The sequence below is a fragment of the Mercurialis annua genome, linkage group LG6 (genome assembly GCF_937616625.2).
Source record: "Mercurialis annua linkage group LG6, ddMerAnnu1.2, whole genome shotgun sequence".
NCBI classification, from domain to species: domain Eukaryota; kingdom Viridiplantae; phylum Streptophyta; class Magnoliopsida; order Malpighiales; family Euphorbiaceae; genus Mercurialis; species Mercurialis annua.
In genome coordinates this window covers 24581927-24595010 of record NC_065575.1, presented here as the reverse complement: position 1 = coordinate 24595010, position 13084 = coordinate 24581927, and positions in this window count along the sequence as shown.

Genomic DNA, 13084 nt, shown 5'->3' with positions numbered 1-13084 from the left:
ATATCAGTCAATTAGCATCATTATCTCTCTTGATCTATCCAACTTCGAACTTTCACATCTTACTGGATTATCTTCTTCATCGTCCGTATCTCTTCTCTTCTTACTTCTGTATCTTCAAGCACTGATATTGATAAGGTTATATATCTTTTAAATATCGCTTCATGTTCATCATTCATAGTATCATCTTCTTGTTCTTCATACTTTTAATCTCTCTCCTCCAATATGTCCCTCGATTGCTACATTACTTATCTTGACATAAGAATAATCATTATACTCTTCATCCTTTCGTATTTGTTATGTTTCTTTCGTCTATCATGACTCTCTGTCTTTTCATCCTTTATTCTATCATAAGGATAATTACTATATCCTTAAATATTGCCAGCGCGTCGCAGCTTAACTGCGTATACACTCCGGCGACAACTCTTTATTCATATTCTTCTTTAGCTTTACTAGCTTTATTGTAATTAATTATTAACATGACTTTATTTTTTTATTGGGGTTTCATTTACAAGTCTTATTCTTATTTATTAAGAATCTTTTATTATTCGTCACAAAGTTTTACATCTGAGTTTACTTTCTGAGCAAAAAGATTTCAAAACATTCTTTGGCTGGCTAGCTCTTTTAAATCACTTTTCATAAATCATTTGAAATTATTAGTACAATTGTAGCTCAGAGTGATGACACCTCTCATCACCAAAGAGTTGCTCAAAGTCGCATTTTCTGCATTATTATAAAATATGATGCATGATCTACATTTTGAAAATCATTTTCTTATGCATTCCTATCATGATTATGCGATGTCATATGCGATGTCAGAGCACAATCGTACTTTGAAAAATCATAAAAATTCTTCATACTTTTTATAAAACGTAAGTTTACTCCAGATTGTACACTCTGCGACTATTAACGACTTCCTTTATTGTTATTGGGTGCATTCAAATTTTTGTATTACTGTCACTTTCTGTTGTTTTATAGACTATTCTTCTGTCACATCACTTCTTTCTCCATACCTCGAATATCTCAATTCAATTCAAAGTTTTCTATTACTGTAATCACCACATCTACTTCTTCAACACACTATATGATACTATGTATAAACGCAGGTACCGATGTTTCACATCGATTTCCTATTGGTAACCTATCTCTTTCTTCGCAACTTCTAGAAGTAATATAGGAATTACGTTGCGATAATATATATTACGTGGTGTTCATTATATTATTGCTTTTGTAAATTATAGTTATATATTATTTTAATGGTCGCGTGTCTAATAACATCGCTTCCTATAGGTTCTCATTTTATGAGGTATTATCCTATAGGCGTATCCTAATACCAATGTTCTACTATGCAATGCAACAAACATATATACTCAGTAATGCAACACATGAACACAATACTCAAAGCATATAAATTGCTTATACCTAGAGGTGCCTGATGCGGAACGCTAGGTTCCCTGATGACTATGCCGGTGTGTCGACCCCTAACTGTTCTACCAGAGTTGCTTCCGCCTCTTTGCACAAACTAGGGGTTAGTCCTAACTCGGGAGGAGGTGTTAACGTAGTCTGGATGGTACTCACATCTAAAATGAAAGGGTCGTACTGGATTGCCCGCCCACTCATGTTCAGTCTCGATCCTACGAGCCATCGTAGTGAGTGTGCCAAAATGTTCACCTACGTGTTCATATAGCTCCTCGAACTCAGGTCCTAAGCCTCTGATATACCTACGGTTGATGGTTCTATTACCTTCATTCAGATCAGGGACTCCCTCAACCATTCGTAGAAAATCAGTAGAATATATTCCTGCTGTCAGCATTCCTCTAGAAAAGGAGCGCATCTGTCTCCTTACCTGGTCCAGAGCTGTCTGTGCATGACCATTTGCTATATCTGCATCTTCTCTCAAGTCACGGTATCTCTGCACTCTCGACCAGAAATGCTCACTTCTGTACTGTTCAACGTCTGACTCTTCGAACAGTTCCTCTTCGTCATATTCTTCCTCCTGAGGATCTTCTTCTTTTGCCTCTTCTTCTATATCCTCTTCTGGATCCTCCTCAGGATCCTCCTCCGGATTTTCTTCAGGATCCTCTTAATTTTCTTCACTATACTCTATTTCTGGCGAGTGTACTCTACGTCTATTGCCAGAAGAACTACCAACCTCTGATACAGACATATATCCATTCTGATCAATTTCTGGCGATCTCCTATTATCTGCGTGGAATCCGTTCTGATGGACCCTAGATGGTTCGCCTATTTCACTGTGAAACCCATTTTGAAATATAGGAGGCGCTTCCTCCCGTTCTTCCTCAGCATGTGACTGAGCTCCGTTTTGCCCAGACATGTTGAAAAGAAACAATTTCAAACATAAGCAACCATCTGAGCCCATTCCATCACACAATTCCAATATCAATTTATAAAATGTTGTAAATATTTAACATTTAATCCAGTCGCACGTAGTTCGCAAGCAGATAGCCATTTAACAATCCCAGCGCAAGTAATAATCACTTAGTTATCTCAGTCGTTCGTGTACACTAATACTAATTACTTATTAACTTAACAATCTTAGTTCGCGCGCGTTATAAACCATACTACCAATGCATATATGACACAAATGCAGACAACTACGGTTCGACTCTCTTCTGCAGTAGTTCCTAGGTTTACTTACTTGACAAAGTATCTCGAATCAAACAGACATTCAGACAAAACTAGCATCGTAACTAGACCAACTGCTTTCAAACAAGCACTGAAACAAACTCGCAGTGGTAACTGGACCAACTGCTCTGATACCAACATTGTCACGACCCAAATTATTGAGCCGCAACCGGCGCTAGGGAACGGGAGTGGTAGCTCCGGAACCCGTAGCAAGCCTTAAATCACTATTAATTTTTCGCAAATAATAAACAAATAACATAAAGCAACAGAAGCAAGTATACATAACATGTATACACAAACATTTACACTAACTGTTCAAAAATCTCGCGGGCTCTAATTACCGTACCCTGTACGAACTGGCCTCGCTGTACTATATACATTAGTTAGTGTATCCAACATATCACCGGCATCTGGTGTTGTGCACAACATATAAAACACGTAGCATACAAAAACATATAAACACGACAGCAAGTAATATGTACAATCAAAATGTACTGCTTTCTAGGCTACGACTCTGTCGACACTGGACCACTACTGCAACATTCACAGAAGTCAGATACTATACATACACAGCTGACTTCTGGACTTCAAAACTGGTTTCTAGCTAAGTCCACAAACTAAGCACCTGAAAGAAATCAAAGGTGAGGGGTCAGTATTTGGGAAAATACTGAGTAAGTTTGCATTTACTAACGGTGTTAATATAAAAACATAGCATCGCATTTCAAGAAAACGATAATATAAAACATATAAACAAGTATTTGATCCGTACTAAACTAATATCCTAGCATGCGACACCTCTCATGAATAATCATATATCGTTCAACCCAATCATAAATCTCAAGTTGTGAGTCCAACTCATTGGTGGGTCCAACCCACTAGATATGGGGACTCCAGGTTACACCGTAACCGAGTGCTCACTCGTATCGAAATCATATACCCAATCTTGAATTTCATAATCACATCATGCCATACATATCAAATCATTTCTCAAATGCAAACACACTAGACTGACTCAATACTGGTGATCACACAACCTATTGACACCCAATAGGTAGCTAGTTTCTTTGACTCGTATATACTAGTATGCGATCCGAAGAAACTAGCTACCTATTGGGTGTCAATAGGCTGAGTGATCACCAGTATTGAGTCAGTCTAGTGTGTTTTCATTTGAGAAATGATTGGATATGTATGATATGATATGGTTTCGATACGAGAGTTAACTCGGCTACGGTGTAGTCTGGAAGTTCCCGTATCTAGCGGGTTGGACCCACCAGTGAGTTAGACTCACAACTTGAAATGTACGATCGGGTTAAATGATATATGATTATTCGAGAGATGTGTCGCATGCTAGGATATTAGTTTCGTATGGATCGAATACATGTTTATATGTTTGATATTATTGTTTTCTTGAAATGCGATGCTATGTTTTTATATTAATACCGTTAGTAAATGTCAACTCACTCAGTATTTTCCCAAATACTGACCCCTCACCTTTGATGTTTTCAGGTACGTAGTATGTGGACCTAGCTAGAGGCCAATTTTGAAGTCCAAAAGTCAGCTGTGTATGTTTAGTATCTGACTTCTGTGAATGCTGCAGTAGTGGTCCCGTGTGACAGAGTCGTAGCCTAGACAGCAGTACATTTTGATTGCACATATTACTTGCTGTCTTGTTTATATGTTTTTGTAGGCTACGTGTTTTATATGTTGTGCATGGCACCAGATGCCGGTGATATGTTGGATACACTAACTGATGTATACAGTACCGCGAGGCCAGTTCGTACAGGGTACGGTAACTAGAGCCCGCGAGGTTTTTGAACAGTTAGTGTAAATGTTTGTGTATACATGTTATGTATACTTGCTTATGTTGCTTTATGTTATTTGTTTATTATTTGCGAAAAATTAATAGTAATTTAAGTTTTGCTACGGGTTCCGGAGCTACCACTCCCGTTCCCTAGCGCCGGTTGCGGCTCAATATTTTGGGTCGTGACAGCGGTTGGCTTAAATCGCTAAAAAGGGGAAACGTTTGGATTTGTTGCATAATGTTTCTAAACGTTTGGCTTAAATTACTAAAAAGGTTAAACGTTTCGCTTAAATCGCTTAAAAGGTGAAACATTTGGATTTCTTTCGTATCGTTTGTAAACGTTTGGCTTAAATCGCTAGAAAGGGGAGACGTTTGGATTTGTTTCGTATCGTTTGTAAACGTTTAGCTTATATGGCTAAGAAGGTGAAACGCTTGGATTTGTTTCGTAACGTTTCTAAACGTTTGGCTTAAATTGCTAAAAAGGTAAAAAGTTTGGATTTGTTTCGTATCGTTTGTAAATATTTGGTTATGTATCGTAACATTGTAAATGCAACGAAACAAATCCAAACGTTTTACATTATTTACGATTTAAGCCAAACCTTTACAAACGATTTGAAACAAAACCAAACGTTTGTAAACATTTGGCTAAAATTGATAAAAAGTTGAAACGTTAGGATTTTTTTCGTAACGTTTTAAACGTTTGGCTTAAATCGCTAAATGGGGAAACGTTTGGATTTGTTTCGTAACGTTTGTAAACGTTTGGCTTATATCGCTAAAAATGTGCAATGTTTGGATTTGTTTCGTAACATTTGTAAACGTTTGGCTTAAATCTCTAAAAAGGGGAAACGTTTGGATTGTTTTGTAACGTTTGTAAACGTTTGGCTTAGATTGCTAAAATAATGGAACGCTTGGATTTGTTTCACAAACGTTTGTAAACGTTTGGCTTAAATCGCTAAAAAGGGGAAACGTTTGTAAACGTCACGCTTGTAATAGTATACAAACAAAACCAAATGTTTAAAACATTAAGAAACAAAACAAAATGTTTACAAATTTTACAAAACAAATCCAAACGTTTCACCTCTTTAGCGATTTAGCGATTCAAGTCGAACGTTTATAAACATTACGAAACAAATCCAAACGTTTTGCATTTTAAGCGATATAAGCTGAACGTTTATAAACGTTACGAAACAAATCCAAGTGTTTTCCAATTTTTAGCAATTTAAGCCAAACGTTTACAAACGTTACGAAACAAATCCAAACGTTTACCCATTTTAGCAATTTAAGCCAAACATTAATATACTGTACGAAACTAATCCCTAAATAAGCTTAAATCGTATATAGAATTAAGCCAAGCGTTTAAAACGTTTCACCTTTTTAGCAATATAAGCCAAACATTTCGTAACGTTTGTAAATGTTTGGCTGAAATCGCTTAAAAGGTAGAACGTTTGTATTTGTTTCGTAACGTTTGTAAATGTTTGGCTTAAATCGCTAAAAAGGTTAAATGTGAGACATTACAAAACAAATCGCTAAACGTTACGAAACAAATCCAAACATTTGTTTTAAATTGCTAAAAAGGTGAAACGTTTGGATTGGTTTTGTATCGTTTGTAAACGTTTGGCTTAAATAGCTAAAAAGGTGAAACGTTTGCATTTGTTTCGTAACGTTTGTAAACGTTTGGCTTAAATCGCTTAAAAGGTTAAATGTGAAACATTATGAAACAAATCGCTAAACGTTACGAAACAAATCGAAACAAATGGTTTAAATTGCTAAAAAAGGTGAAACGTTTGGATTGGTTTTGTATCGTTTGTAAACGTTTGGCTTCAATAGCTAAAAAGGTGAAATGTTTGCATTTGTTTCACCTTTTTAGCAGTTTAGGCCAAACGTTTTAAAACGTTATTAAACAAATCCAAACGTTTCACATTTTTAGCGATTTAATCCAAACGTTTTGCTTAAATTGCTAAAAAGGTGAAACGTGTGGTTTTGTTTCGTGACGTTTGTAAACCTTCGGCTTAAATTGTTAAAAATTGGGAAATGTTACAAACAAATAAAAGTGTTTCACCTTTTTAGCGATTTAAGCCGAACGTTTACAAACATTACAAAACAAATCGAAACGTTTATAAATGTTACGAAACAAAACCAAACGTTTAAAACTTTATGAAACAAATCCAAATGTTTCACCTTCGCATTTAAACGCTTATCTTAGGCTTTTGCTAATCTGTCAACTCTTTATTGATTCATCCATTTCCATACTCAAGTCGTCCTATGATCGACGACTGAATAAGTTCAACTGTATCCTTTCGTTGTATGAGCCAAACGTTTACAAACATTACGAAAAATATCTAAACGTTTCACATTTTTAGCGAGTCAAGCCAAAATTTGCAAACGTTACAAAACAAATCTAAACGTTTCCCCATTTTAGCGATTTAAGCCAAACGTTTCAAACATTACGAAACAAAACCAAACGTTTCGCCTTTTTAGCGATTTAAGTCAAACGTTTACAAACGTTATAAAACAATTCCAAGCATTTCACCCTTTTAGAGATTTAAGCCAAACATTTACAAACATTACAAAACAAAACCAAATGTTTCACCTTTTTTAGCGATTTAAACCAAACGTTTAAAACGCTATGAAACAAATTCAAGCGTTTCACATTTTTAGCAATTTAAGCCAAACGTTTACAAATATTACGAAATAAATCCAAACTTTTCTCCTTTTTAGCGATTTAAGCCAAACGTTTACAAACGTTACGAAACACATCCAAACGTTTCACCTTTTCAGCGATTTAAGCCAAACGTTTACAAACATTACGAAACAAATCCAAACGTTTCACCTTTTTAGCGATGTAAGCCAAATGTTTACAAACGCTACAAAACAAATCGAAACGTTTCACCTTTTTAGCGATTTAAGCCAAACGTTTTACAAACGTTACGAAACAAAACCAAACGTTTCGCATTTTTAGCAATTTAAGCCAAACGTTTAACAAATCCAAATGTTTCACCTTTTTAGCGATTTAAGCCAAACATTTTCAAACGTTACGAAACAAATCCAAACATTTAACCTTTTTAGCGATTTAAGCCAAACGTTTACAAATGTTACGAAACATATCCAAACGTTTCACCTTTTTAGCGAATTAAGCTAAACATTTACAAACGTTTCAAAATAAAACCAAACATTTCCCCTTTTTTGCGATTTAAACCAAACATTTACATACCTTACGAAACAAATAAAACGGTTTCACCTTTTTAGCGATTTAAGCGAAACGGTTACAAACGTTACAAAACAAATCCAAACGTTTCCCCTTTTTAGCGATTTAAGCCAAACATTTTCAAACGTTACGAAACAAATCCAAACGTTTCACCCTTTTAGCGATTTAAGCCAAACGTTTACAAATATTACGAAAAAAAAACCAAACGTTTCGCCTTTTTAGCGATTTAAGCCAAACGTTTATAAACGTTTCGAAACAAATCCAAACGGTTCACCATTTAAGCGATTTAAGCCAAATATTTACAAACGTTATGAAACAAATCCAAAAGTTTCACATTTTTAGCGATTTAAACCAAATGTTTACAAACGTTACGAAACAAATCCAAGCGTTTCACCTTTAAAGAAATTTAGGCCAAACGTTTACAAACGTTACGAAAAAATCCAAACGTTTCACCGTTTTAGGGATTTAAGTCAAACATTTACAAACATTGAGAAACAAATCCAAACGTTTCACCTTTTTGGCGATTTAAGCTAAACGTTTACAAACGTTACGCAACAGAAACAAACGTTTCAAATTTTTAGCTATTTAAGACGAACGTTACGAAACAAATCAAAGCGTTTCCCTTTTTAACGATTTAAGCCAAACGTTTTAAAACGTTACGAAACGAATCCAAACATTTCACCTTTTTAGAGATTTAAGCCAAACGTTTACAAATGTTACGAAACAAAACCAAACATTTCACCTTTAGCGATTTAAGCCAAACGTTTACAAATATTACGAAACCAAACCAAACGTTTGTAACCATTTTGTTCCGTAACGTTTTAAACGTTTGGTTTACAAATGTTACAAAACAAAACCAAACGTTTAAAACATTACAAAAAAAAACCAAACATTTCCCATTTATAGCGAGTTAAGCCAAACGTGTACAAACGTTACGGAAAAAAACCAAACGTTTAACATTTTTAGCGATTTAAGTTACGAAACAAATCAAAACGGTTCCCCATTTTAGCGATTTAAGCCAAACGTTTACAAACATTAAGAAAAAAATCCAAACGTTTTCCCTTTTTAGCGATTTTAAGCCAAACATTTACAAATGTTAGGAATCAAATCCAAACGATTCCCCATTTTAGCGATTTAAGCCAAACGTTTACAAATGTTTCCCCATTTTAGTGATTTAAGCAAAACGTTTACAAACGTTAGGAAACAAATCCAAGCGTTTCACATTTTTAGCAATTTAAGCCAAACGTTTACAAATGTTACGAAACAAAACCAAACGTTTCACCTTTTTAGCGATTTAAGCCAAACATTTACAAATGTTACAAAACTAATCAAACGTTTGACCTTTTTAGCAATTTAAGACAAACGTTACGAAACAAATCCAAGCGTTTCACCTTTTTACCGATTTAAAACAAACGTTTAAAACGTTACGAAACAAATCAAAACGTTTCACATTTTTAGCGATTTAAGCTAAACGTTTACAAACGATTCGAAACAAATCCAAATGTTTCGCCTTTTAAGCGATTTAAGCCAAACGTTTACAAACGTTACAAAACAAATCCAAGCGTCACCTTTTTAGCGATTTAAGCGAAACGTTTTAAACGTTACGAAACAAAACCAAACGTTTCACCTTTTTAACAAATCAAGCCGAACGTTTACAATCGTTACAGAACAAAAACAAAAGTTTAAAACCTTACGAAATAAATCCAAACGTTTCACGTTATTAGCCATTTAAGCCAATCGTTTACAAACGTTATGAAACAAAGCCAAACGTTTTACCTATTAAGCGATTTAAGCCGAACGTTTACAAATGTTACGAAACAAATCCAAACGTTTCACCTTTTTAGCGATTTAAGACAAACGTTTACAAACATTACGAAACAAATCCAAATGTTTCACTATATTAGCGATTTATACCAAACGTTTACAAATGTTACGAAACAAATCCAAACGTTTCCCCATTTAAGCTATTTAAGCAAAATATTTAAGCCAAACGTTTACGAAATAAATCCAAGCGTTTCACCTTTTTAGCAATTTAATCCAAAGGTTTACAAACATTGCGAAACAAATCCAAACGTTTCACCCTTTTAGTAATTTAAACCAAACGTTTATAAAAGTTACAAAACAAATCCAAACGTTTCACCTTTTTAGCGATATAAGCCAAACGTTTACAAATGTTACGAAACAAATCCAAGTGTTTACGATTGTTACGAAACAAAACCAAACGTTTAAAACATTACAAAACAAACGCTAAAAACAAATCCAAACGTTTCACCTTTTTAGCGATTTAAGCCAAACGTTTAAAACATTACAAATCAGATCCAAAGTTTTGGCTTTTTTAGTAATTTAAGCCAAACGTTTAGAAACATTAGGAAACGAATCCAAACATTTCACATTTTTAGCGATTTAAGCCAAACATGCACAAACGTTATAAAACAAAACCAAACGTTTCATCTTTTTAGCGATTTAAGCCAAACGTTTACAAATGATAAAAAACAAATCCAAACGTTTCACCTTTTTAGCCATTTAAGCCAAACGTTTACAAACATTACGAAACAAAACCAAACGTTTCACCTTTTTAGCGATTTAAGACAGACGTTTACAAACGTTACGAAACAAATCCAAATATGCCACCTTTTAAGCGATTTAAGCCAAACATTTACAAACATTATAAAACAAATCCAAGTGTTTCCCCTTTTTAGTGATTTAAGCCAAACGTTTACAAACGTTACGAAACAAATCCAAATGTTTTACCATTTTAGCGATTTAATCCAAACGTTTACAAAACCAAACGTTTCGCCTTTTTAGTGATTTAAGCCAAACGTTAACAAATGTTACGAAACAAATCGCAAAAAAATCCAACTATTTGGTTTTGTTTGTAACGTTTGTAAACATTTGGCTTCAATTGCTTAAAAGGCGAAACATTTGGATTTGTTTTGTAATTTTTGTAAACGTTTGGCTTAAATCGCTAAAAAGGGGAAACGTTTGGATTTGATTCATAACATTTATAAACGTTTGGCTTAAATCGCTAAAAAGGTGAAACATTTGGATTTGTTTCGTAACGTTTATAAACGTTTAGCTTAAATCGCTTAAAAGGTGAAACGTTTGGAATTGTTTTGTAACGTTTGTAGACGTTTGGTTTAAATTGCTAAAAAGGTGATACATTTGGATTTGTTTCGTAACATTTATAAACGTTTAGCTTAAATCACTAAAAAGGTGAAACGTTTGGATTTGTTTCGTAACATTTGTAAACATTTGGCTTAAATCGCTAAAAAGGAGAAACGTTTGGATTTGTTTCGTAATGTTTGTAAACGTTTGGCCTAACTCGCTAAAAAGGTTACGAAACAAATCCAAATGTTTCACCTTTTTTAGCGATTGAAGCCAAACATTTTCAAACATTACGAAACAGATCCAAATGTTTCACGTTTTTAGCGATTGAAGCCAAACGTTTACAAACGTTACGAAACAAAAGCAGACGTTTAAAACGTTATAAAAATAATCTAAACGTCTCACCATTATAGCGATTTTAAGCCAAACGTTTACAAACGTCACGAAACAAAAGAAAACGTTTCACCTTTTTAGTAATTTAAGCCAAACGTTTACAAATGTTAAGAACCAAATCCAAGCATTTCACCTTTTTAGCGATTTAAGCCAAACGTTTAAAACGTTACGAAACAAAATAAACGGTTTCACCTTTTTAGCAATAAAGCCAAACGTTTACAAAGGTAACAAAACAAATCGCTAAAAACATTACGAAACATCGCTAAGAGGGTGAAACGATTGGATTTGTTTCGTAACATTTGAAACGTTTGGCTTAAATCACTAACAAGGTGAAACGCTTGGATTTGTTTCGTAACGTTTGTAAACGTTTGGCTTAAATTGCTAAAAATGTGAAACGTTTGGTTTTGTTTCATAACGTTTAAACTTTTGGATTTGTTTCGTAACGCTTATAAATGTTTCGTAACGTTTGTAACACTTGGCTTAAATCGCTAAAATGGGGAAACGTTTGGATTTGTTTCGTAATGTTTTAAACGTTTGGCTTAAATTGCTACAAAGGTGAAACGTTTGGATTTCTTTCGTAACGTTTGTAAACGTTTGGCTTAAATCGCTAAAAAGGGGAAACATTTGGTTTTTGCTTGTTTTAGACGTTTGGCTTAAATGGATAACATGGGGAAACATTTTGTTTTGTTTCATAACGTTTGTAAACGTTTCCTTAAATTGCTAAAAAGGTGAAACGTTTGGATTTGTTTCGTAACGTTTGAAAACATTTGGTTTTGTTTTGTAATGTTTGTAAACGTTTGGCTTAAATCGCTAAAAAGGAGAATCGGTTGAATTTATTTCGTAACGTTTTAAACGTTTGGCTTAAATCGCTAAAAAGGTGAAACGGTTGAATTTGTTTCTTAACGTTTGTAAACGTTTGGCTTAAATTTCTAAAAGGTGAAACGCTTGATTTTATTTCATAACCTTTGTAATCGTTTGGATTAAATCGCTAAAAAGGTGAAACGTTTGGATTTGTTTCGTAACTTTTGTAAACGTTTGGCTTAAATAGCTAAAAAGTTGAAACGTTGTGATTTGTTTCATAACGTTTGTAAACATTTGGCATAAATTGCTAAAATGGGATAACATTTGCATTTGTTTCGTAATATTTGTAAATGTTTAGCTTAAATTGCTAAAAAGGTGAAACGCTTGGATTTGTTTCGTAACGTTTGTAGACGTTTGGCTTAAATCGATAAAAAGATGAAACGTTTGGGTTTGTTTCATAACCTTTGTAAATGTTTGGCTTAAATCGCTAAAAAGGCTAAACGTTTGGATTTGTTTCGTAAAGTTTGTAAACGTTTGGCTTAAATTGTTAAATAGGTGAAACGCTTGGATTTATTTCGTAACGTTTGTTAACGTTTGGTTTAAATCGCTAAAAAGATGAAACGCTTGGTTTTCCTTCGTAACGTTTTAAAAGTTTGGCTTAAATCGCTAAAATGGGGAAACGTTTGGATTTGTTTTTTAACGTTTGTAAACGTTTGGCTTAAATTGCTAAAAATATGAAACGTTTGGATTTGTTTCGTAATGTTTGTAAACATTTTGCATAAATTGCTAAAAAGGCGAAATGTTTGGATTTGTTTCGTAACGTTTTTAATGATTGGTTTAAATCGCTAAAAAGGTGAAACGTTTGAATTTTTTCGTAACGTTTGTAAACGATTGGCTTAAATTGATAAAAAGGTGAAACGTTTGGATTTATTTCGTAACATTTTTAAATGTTTGACTTAAATCGCTAAAAAGGTGAAACGTTGGGATTTGTTTTGTAACTTTTTGAATGTTTGGTTTTTTTCGTATGGTTTATAAACATTTGGCTTAAATCGCTAAAAAGGTGAAACGTTTGGATTTGTTTCGTAACGTTTGTAAACGTTTGGCTTAAATCGCAAAAAAGGTGAAACGTTTGGATT